The sequence below is a fragment of the Puma concolor genome, unplaced genomic scaffold, assembly GCF_028749965.1.
Source record: "Puma concolor isolate L17-30 unplaced genomic scaffold, mPumCon1.1.hap2 unalloc_scaffold_5, whole genome shotgun sequence".
Lineage (NCBI taxonomy): Eukaryota > Metazoa > Chordata > Mammalia > Carnivora > Felidae > Puma > Puma concolor.
The window spans coordinates 1,701,020-1,713,181 of NW_028240258.1; positions in this window are offsets into that span (position 1 = coordinate 1,701,020).

Below are 12,162 nucleotides of genomic sequence, written 5' to 3' on the forward strand. Positions count from 1 at the left end.
CTCTTTGCTACCTCCACTTTACAGATCCAACAACTAGGAAATACTGATAATATCTCTACCTCTCAGGGCTGGTTTATGTCCTGCATAAGTAATGATAACATCATCCAAATAAACACCTCCTTCTTAGGAGTACTTAGTGCATCTCAGCCTGGGTTCCTGTTAATAGCTCTGAACCCTATATACATCCTTCAGGACTAGGCATGCCTTCCAAGCTTATTCGACACTGGCACTCTGCCGTAAGGCAAAAAAGGTTTGTTGGCCTGTTAATCACGGGCATCCTAGCAGCAGTAGGCATTATCACCTCTGCACTACAGCTGGAGTCACCCTGCATCATACTATCCGGACAGCCCATGTCCTTAATAAATTCATGGTCAATGCTACCAAAGCATTTATAAGCCAGACTTCCATTGATAGACAACTTCTGGCCCACCTGGAAGCTCTTGAGGCTTGAGGAGGAGGAGGGGGAGGAGGAGGAGGAGGGGGAGGAGGAGGAGGAGGGGGAGGAGGAAGGGGAGGAGGAGGGGGAAGGGGAGGAGGAGGAGGGGGAGGAGGAGGTGGAGGGGGAGGAGGAGGTGGAGGGGGAGGAGGAGGTGGAGGGGGAGGAGGAGGTCGAGGGGGAGGAGGAGGTGGAGGGGGAAGGGGAGGAGGAGGAGGAGGGGGAGGAGGAGGAGGAGGGGGAGAAGGAGGAGGTGGAGAAGGAGGAGGAGGTGGAGGGGGAAGGGGAGGAGGAGGAGGAGGGGGAGGAGGAGGAGGGGGAGGAGGAGGTGGAGGGGGAAGGGGAGGAGGAGGAGGAGGGGGAGGAGGAGGAGGGGGAGGAGGAGGTGGAGGGGGAGGAGGAGGTGGAGGGGGAGGAGGTGGAGGGGGAAGGGGAGGAGGAGGAGGAGGGGGAGGAGAAGAAGAAGAAGAAGAAGAAGAAGAAGAAGAAGAAGAAGAAGAAGAAGAAGAAGAAGGAGAAGGAGAAGGAGAAGGAGAAGGAGAAGGAGAAGGAGAAGGAGAAGGAGAAGGAGAAGGAGAAGGAGAAGGAGAAGGAGAAGGAGAAGGAGAAGGAGAAGGAGGGGAAGAAGAAGAAGGGGAAGAAGAAGAAGGGGAAGAAGAAGAAGAGGAAGAAGAAGAAGAAGAAGGGGAGGAGGAGGAAAAATAAGGTGAAGAAAAAGAGTTATCTGTTGGTGCCCAGAGAATGGTGCGTTTGCTGGTCTGGAAAGAGGCTGGTTGCGTAATCTCAGTGCCAGTCTTACTCCAGTTAATTAGCAGTTGCCAAGCATGGAGGAATGGAGTTTGGGGTAAGCAGGTCTTTTCTACTCTGGGGGCTGCTATGCTGCTCTCTGGAGTCCCAGAGTGTTGGTGTTGGGACAAATGGCATGACTCCAGTCTCTCATGGCCACACTGGAGGTCTCAGCTGAACTGTTCAGGCAGCCCTTGAAGAAGAGCAAGGGCCACCAGCTTGCCTTGTGCCCCAAATATCCTGAGACTTCTCCTTGGTACACACTGCTAAGATGTAAAGCCCTGTCTTAAAGGACCTGGCACTGTGCAGATCTTCTTTCCTCCTCTGGAGAAGAACTTCTCCACCTGTTGAAAGGCCTTTGTCTGGCGCTGGCAGGGTCTTTTGTCCTTGGGGAGGCAATAAACTCTCCTCCAAAAGTAGTCCAGAAAGGGGATTGTTCTCTCCCAGTGTGCCCCAGAGATTGCTACACCATACATTACCCCCTTTTCCCCGTGAGAACTCTCCACAGCTACATTCTGGAGAAAGTTGTGCATGTCCAGAAACTCAGGGTTTAAGCTCCATATCCTATTTGCAAAAGAGAGATGCTCAGTACCTTTACTTCCCAATTGGTGGCCCAGAGAAGTTTTCCTCTTGTGCTTATTTGATGCTGCGCTATCTCCCTTCTCTCTTTCTCTCCCTTTTGTCTCTCCATGGAAGGGATTCCCTCCCCTCATGGTTCCACCACTTTCTTCCCCGAACTCACGTCATGCACCTTGCTTCTGCCAAGCTGTCTCCCTCCAAGCGTGGAAATCCTTCTGCCGCTCTGCAGATCAATTTTCTGAGTGTCCTGAATAATCTGACCTCAATCCAGCTGCGTGTGAGAGACATGGAAGCCCAGGATCCCCCTACTTGTCTCTCATCTTAACTTAATATCAGCATCGTGCATTTTAGCTTCATCCATTGAAAATTGCTTCATCATTGCAAATGGAAAGACTTCATTATTTTCAATGGCTGAGAAATCTCACTATGCATGTATATGTATACATATTACCTATGTACACTGCATCATTTTTAATCAGTCATCTGTTGATGAATATGGGTTCCTCCATAGTTTAGCTATTGGTGGTATAACTTGGGGGTGCATGTACCTCTTTGAATTTGTATTATTGTATCCTTTGGGATAAGAATATGCTGCAGCAGAGATCAAAGGGGTCACTGCCTGTGCTCTCCTCCAGGATTTTGATGCTTTCCTGTCTCACATTTAGATCTTTTATCCATTTCAAATTTAGTTTTGTGTATCATGTAGGGAAATTGTCCAGTTTTATTCTTCTGCATGTCACTGTCCAGTTTCCCGAGCATCATTTGTTGAAGAAACTGTTTCCCCCACCCCCCCCACCCCACCCCCCCTACCCCCACTGGACATTCTTTCCTGCTTTTTGGAAGATTATTTGGCCATACATTTGTCAGTCAATTTCTGGGTTCTCTTTTCTGTTCCATTGATCTATGCGTCTATTTTTGCACTATTACCATTCTGTCTTGAAGACTACAACTTTCAGATATAGCTTGATGTCTGAAATCATGATCCTCAAGCTTTTTTTTTTTTTTTTTCTATTTCAGAATTGCTTTGGGTATTCAGAGTTTTTGTGCTTCAATGCAAATTTTAGGAATGTTTGATATAGTTCTGTGAAGAATGCTGGTAAGGGATTGCATTAAATGTGTAATTTCTTGAGGTAGTGTAGACATTTTAACAATGTTTGTTCTTCCAACCCATGAACATGACATGCTTTTCCATTTCTTTGTATCCCCTTCAATTTCTTTCATAAACGTTCTACAGATTTTTACAGTACAGATTTTTACCTCTTTAGTTAGGTTCTTTCCTAGATGTCTTATTGGTTTTGGTACTAATAAATTGGATAGCCTCCTTGATTTCTCTTTCTGCTACTTTGTAATTGGTGTATACAAATGCAACTGATTTGGGGCCCCTGAGAGGCTCGGTCGGTTGGGCATGTGACTTTGGCTCAGGTCATGATCTCACGGTTTGCGAGTCCGAGCCCCCATCAGGCTCTGTGCTGACAGCTTGGAGCCTGGAGCCTGTTTCGGATTCTGTGTCTCCCTCTCTCTCTGATCCTCCCCTGCTCACACTCTGTCTCTCTGTCTCAAAAACAAATAAATGTTAAAAATCTTTTAAATTTGTTTTAATGTTTATTTATTATTGAGAGACAGAGAGAGAGACAGAGCATGAGCATGGGAGGGGCAGAGACAGGAGAAGACACAGAATCCAGAGCAGGCTCCAGGCTCCGAGCTGTCAGCACAGAGCCCGACGCGGGGCTCGAACCCACAAACTGCGAGATCATGACCTGAGCTGAAGCCGGACGCTTAACTGACTGAGCCACCCAGGCACCGCAATGTTAAAAACATGTTTAAATTAAAAAAATGCAACTGATTTATATCAGTTGACCTTATATCCTGTGATTTTGCTGAATTTTCATGTATTAGTTCTAGCTACTTTTTCATGGAGTCATTGGGTTTTCCATGTAAGGTATCAGATCATCTGCAGATAGTGACAGACTATTTGTATGTCTTCCTTGCCAATTTGTATGTCCTTTTAAAGGTTTTGTTGTCCGATTGCTGAGGCTAAGACTTCCAATACTGTATCAGATAGTAATATCTGATAGTAGTATCAGAGTGGGCATTCTTGTCTTATTTCTTGATCAACAGGGGAAAGGCTTTCAACTTTTCCCCATTGAGGATGATAATACTGGGGGCCCATCATATATGGTCTTTATGATGTTGAGGTATGTTATATGTCTATCCTGTGTCTATTTTTTGTTTGTTTGTTTGTTTGTTTGTTTGTTTGGCAGTTTTAATCAAGAGTGAATGCTGTATTTTGTCAAAGGCTTTTCCTGGATGTATTGTGAGGATCATATGGTCTTCTCCTTTCTCTTATTAATGTGGTGTATCACACTGATTTGCATATATTGAACCAGCCCTGCAGCCCAGGAATAAATCCCACTGATCTTGGTGAGTAATTCTGTTAATGTGTTGTTGGCTCCAGTTTGCTAGAATCTTGTTGAGAATTTTTGCAACTAGTTTCATCAGGGATATTGGCCTGTAATTCCTTCTTAGTGGGATCTTTGCCTGGTTTGGGAATCAAGGTAATGTTGGCTTCATACAATGAATCAGGAAGCTTTCCTTCCATTTCTGTTTTTGGGACAGTTTGAGAAGAATAGGTATTAACTGTGTTTTCTTAACTGTCTGGTAGAATTCCCCTGGGAAATCTTCTGGCCCACCACTCTTATTTGTTGGGAGATTTTTGATAACTGATTCAATTTCTGCGCTAGTCACGGGCCTGTTCAAATTTTCTATTTCTTCCTGTTGAGTTTTGATAGTGTGTGATTTTCTAGGAATTTTTTTTTTTATTTCTTCCAGATTGCCCAATTTGTTGGCATATAATTTTTCATAGTGCTGTAACTTTTTTTTTTTTCCCCTGTGGCATTGGTTGTCACCTCTCCTCTTTCATATGTGCTCTTGCCTATTTGGATGCTTTCTCTTTTCTTTTTGACAAGACTGACTAGGGATTTATTAATTTTGTTTATTCTTTCAAAGAGCCAGCATTTAGTTTAAACGGTCTGTTCGACTGTTTGTTGTTGTTCCAGTTTCTACATCCTGTATTTATGCTCTAATTTGACCCTTCTTCTGCGGGTTTTGCTGTTTATTTTATAGCTCCTTTACGTGTAAGGTTAGGTTGTGTATTTGGGATCTTTCTTGCTTCTTGAGTGAGGCTCAAATTGCAACATACTTTTCTCCTAGGACTGCTTTTGCTGCCTCACAAAGGTTTTTATTTCATCATAAAGGGGTTCCATTTCATCCCAAAGAGTTTTCATTTTCATTTGCTTCCATGTATGTTTTTAAAAATCTGCTTTAATTTCCTGGTTAACCCATTCATTCTTTATAAACTTTTTTTTTTTTCATGTTTATTTATTTTGAGAAAGATAGAGACACAGCATGAGCAGGGGAGGGTCAGAGAGAGGGAGACACAGAATCCGAAGCAGGCTCCAGGCTCTGAGCTGTCAGCACAGAGCCCGATGCAGGGCTCAAACCCACAAAGAGTGAGATCATGACCTGAGCTGAAGTTCGACGCCTAACAGACGGAACCCCCCAGGCACTGCCACCCAGCCTTCATTCTTTAGTAGGACGTTCTTTAACCTCCACATATTTGAGGAATTTCTTAATTTTCTCTTGTGATTATCTCCAAGTTTCATAGCTTTGTGACCCGAAAATATGCATGGTATGATCATTTATCTTTGTTGAGGGCTGTTTTGTGACTCAGTGTGTGATGCATTCTGGAGAATGTCCCACGTACACTTGAGAAGAATGTGAATTCTTCTGGTTTAGAACAAGATAATCTGAATAGATCTGTTAAGGCCACCAGCCCAGCGTGTCATTCAAAGTCATTGTTTCCTTGTTGATTTTCTGCGTAGTTGTTCTGTCCATGTCTGTAAGAGTAAAATCCCCTACTATTATTGTGTTATTTTCAAGGACTTTGTTTATTTTGTGATTTATTGACTTATACACTTGGGTTCTTTCAAGTTGGCAGCATAAACATTTACAAATGTTATACAGACCACTTACTTCTGATACAATGTCCTTCTTCATGTCTTTTTACAGTCTTTGTCTTAAAAGTTAGTTTGTCTGGGTGTGCCAGGGTGGCTCTGTGGGTTAAGCGGCCAACTTTGGTTCAAGTCATGATCTCACGGTTGGTGAGTTCAAGCCCAGTGTCAGGCTTTGTGCTGAAATCTAAGAGCTTGGAAGCCTGCTTCAGATCCTGTGTCTCCCTTTATCTCTGTCCCTTCCCCACTCACACTCTATCTCTCTCTATCAACAGATGAATAAACATTAAAAAAAAAAAAAAAAAGTAAAACCTAGTTTGTCTGACGCACGTGTGGCTGCTCTAGCTTTCTTTTTGTGTTGGATGGTTCTCCATCCACTTACTTTCAATTTGCAGGTGTACTTAGGTCTAAAATGAGTCTTTTGCTGGCACATATGGATAGATCTCGTTTTTATATACATTCTTCACCCTGTGTCCTTTGAGCGGAGCAATTTAGTCCACTAATACTCAGAGTGCTTGTTGAAAGATATGAGGTTAGTGCTATTGTGTTACCCGTAGATTTTGTGTTTGCGGTGATGTTCTCTAGTTCTTGGTAGTCTTTGTTTCTTTGGGCTTTTTGGGGTTTTTTTTTTTGCCTCCACTTATAGAGTCCCCTTAAATTTTTTTGCAGGATTGATTTAGTGGTCACAAACTTGTTTAGTTTTTGTTTGTCTGGGAAAGTCTCTATCTTTCCATCTATTCTGAATAACAGCCTTGCTGGATATAGAATTTTTTGGCTGAATATTTTTTTCCCATTCAGCACATTGAATATTTTCTGTAACTCCCTTCAGGTCTTCCAAGTTTCAGTGGACAGGTCTGCTACTACCCTTATGTGTCTACCCTTGTAGAGTAAGGGCCTTTTGTCCCTAGCTGCTCTTTGTAATTTGCAAGTTTCACTGTGTTATATCATGGTGTTGACCTGTTTTTGTTGATTTTCAGGTGAGTTCTCTGTGCCTTTTGTACTTGAATGTTTGCTTTTCTCCCCAGATTAGAGAAGTTTTCAGCTATGATTTGTCCAAACAATATTTCTCTTCTGTTTTTGGCTCGTCTTCTGGAAGCCTTATTATTTGGATTTTTTTTTTTCATATTATGGAATCACTAATTTCTCTACGTCTCCCCTAATGATCTAATAATTTTCTTTTCTTTCTCTTTTTTCACCTTCATTATTTTCCATAATTTTATTTTCTATATTTTCTGTTTTCTTCTCTGTTTCTTCAGTACTCATTGTGTATCCAGTGGGTTTTGGACCTCAGTGATAGCATTTTTTTTTTTTTTTTTTTTTTTTTATCTCGGGCTGACCAGTACTTATGACTTTGATCTCTAAAGCAAGGGTTTCTTTCATGTCTTCCACATATTTTTTCAAGCCCAGCTAGTAGTCTTCTGACTGTTGTTCTAAATTCTTGTTCAGAGGATGCATTGCTCATATCTGTTTTGAGCAAATCCCTGGTCTTGATTTGATCTTGACCCTTATCTTGTGGAGAATTTCTTCAGCTTGTAATTTGGCTAAGTTTCTGTCTTTTGCATGTTTTGAAAGGTTGTTATGTTTTCTGCCCCTGGGAGTACTACTGTGTTTAAAAAAAAAAAAAAAAAAAAAAAGGTCATAAACGGTCCAGGTCCTGGCACTTCAGGTTGTATTCCAGGTGCATGCTGTGTGCACTGTCCTGTTGTGTTTGGCTTCTCTTTCCCACTGGTTACTCCTCTGCAGAGCTCCTCCTTGCTTTTAGAGCTGAGTGTTTGAACTTTAAACCAGGTGTGCTTTGATTTGTTTGTTGAAGTAAGCCTGGGAAAAAGAGAAAAAAAAAACTTTATACCAAAAAAAGAGAGAAGGAAAGTAACGACAACAAAAAAATCAAATAGAGAATCAAAATCTATATGCCTGATTCTAAAGGGAAAAAAAAAGATTTAAGAAAGAAAAAGAAAAAAGAAAAAAAATCTGATGCAGAGAGAGAAAGAGAGAGAGAGAGAGCAAGCAAGGGAAGAGAGAGAAGGAAATAAAAAAGAAATTATGAGCCTGATTCCAAAAGAGAAAGAAAAAAGAAAAAAAAGAAAAAAAAATTAAAAAATAAATCAAACCTGGTCCTATTTCCACCTAAACTTTAAGTGTTGTTTTAAACACTGGATCTTCAGTACACTCGGTTTATGGGGGGTGCTGTCTGTGCTGGGCTTTTGGAAGACCAGCCCACTTCCTTGGCTCAGATGAAGTCCTGACCCAGAAAATATGCAGTTTCAGGCACAGGGGGGCAGAGTTTGTGTTGAGCTGGTCCTTCCTCCTTTGGGGACTGTTCATTGCTCTCTGAAGTCCCACTGCATGGGTGTTGGGAGGAAATGGCGCCACCCCAATCTCTCTTCCCTGGACTGGGGATCTCACACCCCTGTTGTTCAGGCAGCCCTCATAGAATAGTGGTGGCAGACAGCTCACCCTGCACCACAGTTCTCCTGTGTTTTATCTTTGGTGGGTAGCTGGGATTCCAAACCCAAAGTCTTAAAAAACTGGGCATGTGCAGACCCTTCTCCGGAGTAGAGCCTTCTCCGGAGTAGAGCCTCTCCACACTGTATCTGATATCCTTTGTCCCTGAAAAGCACTCCCATGCCTGCAGAGAGCACCAAATCTATGAGGCAGAACAGCTAACAGCAGCAAAGTTTATACTCCCTCTGGGTGCACCTCTCTCCCTTGCTGACGAAAAGCCTTAGGCTGGCACCTGCGGGGTCTTTTGTCCTTGAAGAGGTAATAGACCCTGCTCCAAAAGTACTCCCAGAAGGGCACGGTTCCCTCCCCGTGCACCCTGGAGATCTCTACACCACCCTACGCCCTCTGGGGCCAGCCCCCACCTGTCCAGGAGTGCACCTCACGTACCCTCCCCAGAGAAAGTCACGCATTTCCCAAACCTTGGAGTTTGAGCTCCAAATGCTGATTGAACACACACACACACACACACACACACACACACACACACACACACACACACACACACAGAGCAACCCTCAGAACCTGTCGCTCTCCACTCTGTGGTCCAGAGAGAAGTTTTCCCCTTGTGTGAAATGATCCCACACTTTCTCTGTCCCTGTTTCTCTGTCTCCCTTTTGTCTCCACAAAAATGGCTCACTCTCCTCCACAGCTCTGCCATTTTTCTCTCCCCCAATCCACTTCCACGCACCTCGATCCTGCCAAGCTGTCTTCTTCCAACTGTGGAGATCCTTCTGCCTCTCCACAGATGGATTTCCTGTGTGTTCCAAGTGATCCGACCTTAATCCAGTTGTGTTTGAGGGACAAGGAAAGCCCAGAGTCCCCCTACTTCCCCACCATCTTAACTCTTGCTCTAATCCTTGAGGGAGTGTATTCCTAAAGGGACAGCTGAATAAGTTCTGGGGTGGGTTGGAGAGTCACCATGATTAAATATAATTCCCACGGAGAATGAGAAGAAGAGTAATGGTGACTTGGCAACATGTGTTACTTTTCAACCTGTAAATTTTGAGATTTTACCTGGCTGAGTGGAAACGCAGTTGTGTGGCCCTGGCTCTCAGTCTATGTCACAGGGTAGGAACAGAAGGGGGTATTCCAGAACTTCAGAGTCCTGAAAGACTAGTTTTCACAGAAAGAACAGTTTTGTTGCCTTTGAACATGTGTTTATTCTGTTTTGTGAAATGAGCCACAACTGAATGAGGAAGTCATAAAGAAATACAGAGTCACTGGTGAACACTACAATGCCAGTTGGGATAGCACTTCCATAAAACCCATGGGTTCTATCTTGAGGGATGCAAAAGCCTGTCAAGGCTGGTAGCTCTGGCTGAGCTTTCTCCCATCTATCCTTGGTGGAATTGTGATTTTTCTGCTATGTAGATTTAAGGGTAAATAAGAGCAGTGGACTGCAGAGATAGCGTGAATATATAAGAGCAGTGGGCTGCAGAGATAGTGTGAATATATCAGACACGGCCCAGTTTTCACAAATTAGAAGGTCATCTTCTAGTATTTTAGGGTGAGTCGGTGCTCTTTCACTGAGTACCAGGCACCTACGAGCACAAGAAAGCTTTAGGCTCTGGTCAACTGCAAGAAATGATCACACTGCCTGGCTGCAGGTGATCATAAGTGCCCAGTAATCTGCCAATAATTGTGCCTGAAGCTGGGTAGGGGGTGGGGAGGAGGAGGGAAAGGGAATTCTATCAAAGCCTTTTTCTGACTTCTCCTTCAATAGATAAGAGGCTCTGGAACCTTCCTTGACAAATAAGGGCTAAATATTAAGTCTTGTCTTTATTTAATCTGGTCGTGTAAGTTTTATCTTGGAAAGTTAGGTCCCATTTTGACTCAAAGCATCTCCCAAAACCTTCAACACTAAGGAGAAACAGAATAACTGGACACATCCATATTTGCAAAGAAAAAAGTAATACTATTTGCAAAAACATGCTTCTGTATCCAGTGTGGAAAATACTAACGAACACAAGCATACGTAAGTACACAATAAACATTTCTATTAGACCTAATAAATAAGTTCTGGAAAGTGGCATTAAATAGGATCAACACATTAAAAACTAATTGTATTTTTATAAATTAGAAACAAATAGTCCAAAAATGGAATTAAGAAAACATTCCATTTACAGGAGCAGCAAAAAGAATAAAATATATAGGAATGTATTTAACCAAAGATGTGCAAGATTTGTACATTGAAACTATAAAATATTGTTGAAAGAAATTTTAAAAGGACCTTAAAACAAGTGCAAAGCCTTCTGTGCTCATGTATGAAAGGACCGAAGACTGTTGGGGCAGCAGTGCTCATTAACAGGTGGCCTGCAGATGATCCAAACAGATCTGCCACTTCAAAGCAATCCCTTTCAAAGCATCTCTTGGCTTTTTTTTTTTTTTTTTAAACCTGTGCTTATTTTGTTTTCCTAGAAACGCACAGGGGGATTCTAAAATTCACACGGACTTACAAGGGACCCATAAAACCAAATCAATCTTGAAACCATACGACTTATACTTCCAAATTTCAAAATGTACTACAAAATCAAATAAGAGTATGGTAATGGCATATAAATACACATAGAGGTAAAAATAAAATTTAGAGACAGAAATAAATAGTCACACATATGGTTAGAAGGAATGTCAAAACCACTTAATGGGGGAAAATAGTCTCTTCCACAAATGGTGCTAGGATAAGTTATCAACAAATAAAGTATGAAGTTGGACTCCGTGATACACCATATACGAAAACTATTAAGAATGGTGTAAGTTCATGAATATGAGAATTTAAACTCTAAAACTTTTCAGAGAAAACATAGTCATAAATCACCACATTCTAGGATTAGGCAGTGGTTTCTGAGATATGACATCAAAGTACAAGTGCAAAATAAATTTTATGCGCAAATAAGTTAATTGGGTTTCATCAATATCAAAAACCTTTGTGGGGTGTTACTGCGCACCGAAGGAAAAGTTCTCAGACACTTAGACTGAGTGAACATGCAGGGCTGCCTCAGCCAGTGGAAACAGTAGCTGCGGCTAACTGCACGTAGCTTTTATTTCTTATTTTATCAGATACGAGTATTAAAGAGTACCAAAGTATAGGACGAGAAAACAAAGGATCTTCTGATGTTTATGTGAAAAACATGCAGGGAGTACGTGCATCTCCAATGAGTGCCAGGAAGTTACAACCAATTTTGTACCTAACTATCCTTTGGGGGATCCTGGGGCTCTATTCTGATAATGCTATCGCATCCAAGAGCCTTGAGACCAGAACACTGCTGTCGTTTCAGCAATTCCCCATTTACCCTTCAGGACTTAGAATACATTCTCTAGAAATAACTCAACAGTGGAGCAAAAGAAATCATGAAGAAAGTGCAAAGGTAACTCACAGAATGGAGGAAAATATTTGTAAACCCTATCTGATATGGGCTTATATCCGGAATGTGCGCAGAAGTCTTATATCTCCATGATAAAAGACAACGCAAATTTTAAAATGGCAAAAGATCTTAAGAGACCCTTCCTCCAGAAGGCCAGCCAATAAGCACAGGAAAAGATGATAAATATCATTAAACATGTGGAAGCACAAGTCAAAAGTATAACAGGGTACCACTGGATGTCTATAATCAAACGAATGAATACTAGGAAGATGTTGGCGAGAATGTAATGTGGATAAATATGTCGCTAGTGGGAACATAAAATTGTGCAACTGCTGTGGAAAACACTTTTGTCACTTCCTTAATAAGTTAGACATACAACTACTATATAATCCAGCAATTTCATTCTTAAGTATACACCCAAAAGAACTGAAAACAGATGGTCACACAAATATTTGTACAGAAATGTTCATGGCAGCCCTATTCA